This window comes from Adiantum capillus-veneris, chromosome 8, assembly GCF_014529385.1.
Source record: "Adiantum capillus-veneris isolate H3 chromosome 8, ASM1452938v2, whole genome shotgun sequence".
NCBI classification, from domain to species: Eukaryota; Viridiplantae; Streptophyta; class Polypodiopsida; order Polypodiales; family Pteridaceae; genus Adiantum; species Adiantum capillus-veneris.
Window position 1 is genome coordinate 19,023,568 of NC_140938.1, and position 2,599 is coordinate 19,026,166.

Sequence of the window (2,599 nt, forward strand, 5' to 3'; positions counted from 1 at the left end):
CTCTCTCTCTCTCGCACGCGCGCGCGTGTTGCATGCGCTCGTTCGTCAACAAATAGATCTTTAAGGTCTCTTGGATAGTTTCCTATGACGTTAAACAATCTTCTCCTGTCGTTTTACGATATTGAAGTATCTCAATTCGTACACATTTCTATCCTTCTTAGAAGCGATGACTCGGAGCCAATCCTTGACATTATGTCTTTTCAGCTTGCTAGATATTTAAAGGGAAAATTACCAAAATACCCCTTTAATTTGTGGAAATTCCCTAAATACCCCTCAAATTTCAAAAACTCATGAAATACCCCTATTACTTTGTCATAAATTTCGAAAATGCCCTTCAAATTTTCCAAAATTCTCAAAATACCCCTGATTGTGAAATTAAATTTCTCTAAAGATTAAAATGATGCTAAATCGAGAATTTGGGTTGATTATGTAGGCTTTGGAGATTAATTGCTTCATTATTTCTATACATAATTACCTTTTTTCCGCAAGGTAATTGGTGGCAAATTACCTGCTAAGCACGCATAAACGAATCTCAATTGTTGAAAAGGAATAAAGATTAAAAAATCTTGAACAATCTAACCAAAATAGATACAAGGGTATTTTGGGAATTTTTGAAATTTGAGGGGGTATTTTGAGAATTTTCTCAAATTAGAGGGGTATTTTGGTAATTTTCAACATAAACTTTTTACCCGTCATGGTTGATAGAATTGCCGCTGGTCGGAACTGGGCCGGTTGTGCCGCATGCTGACGGCTGGTGGTGTCCGATGATGCTACAACAACCAGTGCAAAGAGGTCAATACAGTCGGTGGAGATTCCGTCCTACTTTGAACGGTCGGCGTGCAGGAATGTGCGCAATCTCTCTCTTCTCTCTCTCTCTCTATCACTCTATCACTCAAGAAGCGCGTGCAGAGAAGTGAGAACTCTCTCTCTCTCTCTCTCTCTCACTCATTCAAGAAGCACGCGCAGAGAAGTGAGAACTCTCATTCTCTCTCTCTCTCTCTCTCTCTCGGAGCGCGCGTCGGTCTCTCTCTCTCTCTCTCTCTTAGCTGGCCAAGAAAACTTGAATCCTTCCAGGTGATACATGCAGCATCATTGACCTCACCCCTGTCAGCAGTCGAAAAGCTCCCCTTCATCTTCCCCGCCGTCTTCACACCATCGGCCCAAAGCCTACAATCTAGACGACCTCATCAAGTACGCCCGCCTCATCGCCCCCCATAAACAAAACTGTAGCCATGTCAATGACTTTGTCAAGGGCATCATCGAAGGCAAAATGTCCTCGCCGCTGCCATGACCATGGAGGACATCTTCAAAGGCACCAAACAATTCAAGGTCGCCGTCTTCCAAAAAGTGCAGCTCGAGCTCAATGAACTTGACCTCGTGATATACAATGCCAATGTCAAGCAGCTCGTCAATGTCCCCGACCATGAGTACTTGTCCTTCCTCGACCAAAAGACGTGGCCACTAGCGCCAAGATCGCCTTCGCTGACGCCAAGTATAAGGGCGATGTCGGCACCAAGGACTGGTAGGGTCTCACGCAACGTCAGAAAGCCGCGGAAAGCAAGGTATGTCGCTCCAGCATGCTCAGATTGCAAAACAGAAGGATCTTCTTGCTCAAGCAGAGACCAAGATCTTTGACAACACTAGGAAGGCTGAGATGAGTGAAGTAGATGCAGAGCTAGCCAATAAATCTGCGTTGTGGTCACAAGAAGTAGAGCTTGCCAAAATACAAAGCAAAAATGTGGCCGTCATACGAGAAGCCGAGCTGAATATACGGGCATCTGACATGGTTGTGCTAACCACTTTGATTCTTGTTGGTAATTAGGCTTGATTTTCCCATGTGTCTTGTTTGGGAGGAATATCGAAATACTGAAGTACCTTGGACACCACCCTGCAGATGACATGCCATATTTGTGGAGGGTGGATTGGCACTTGCCGCTACCACTGTAGCCTTTTGTGCAGTCAATCCTCATGCGGCCTTTTCTATTGGGGAAGGACAAGTCTTTACGTGGTGGATGTGTGGCATATACAGAGGATTGTTCCGGCAAGCCTTGCAAAAGAAATACCATCTACAGAATTCTCCTTGTGATCTTTGCTTAGTCCACTGTTGTATGCATTATGCCAAGAGTATCGAGAGATGCAGGGTAGGCTTTCTGATGATATCGTTATGCCTATGACAATCATAAATCCACCTCCTCCGTAGGAAATGCATATTCTTGAAGGCCCGAAGACTCTTTCAGCTAATGGTAATGATGAGAATGTAAGTGTTGAAGTACAAGCTCCATGACCTATTCTTTGTCTTCACCAACTATTTTGTAAGAAAAGTTGCCAAGCAATAGTAGGTGGAATTAAAAATGTTAAACCTCTCTTGCCTTGGGAGTCTTGGCTATGTGGTTCCATTGTGTTCTTGAGAGGCTCCAAACACACAAACCTATACTAATGTGCAGAAGTGTTGGATTCTTTAGGGGAGGGGGAGGGGGGGGGGGGGGAGAGAGAGAGAGAGAGAGAGAGAGAGAGAGAGAGAGAGAGAGAGAGAGAGAGAGAGAGAGAGAGATGGAAGGGTTAGGCTATGGAGGCTTTACCCATCTTATGATGATGGTGG

General features: G+C 44.6%; 1 pseudogene; it reads left to right on the forward strand.

Annotated features, from left to right (window-relative positions):
- Positions 1-1,287: 1,287 nt before the first annotated feature.
- LOC147451761 (cell number regulator 6 pseudogene) lies at positions 1,288-2,284 on the forward strand (annotated as a pseudogene).
- Positions 2,285-2,599: the final 315 nt, after the last annotated feature.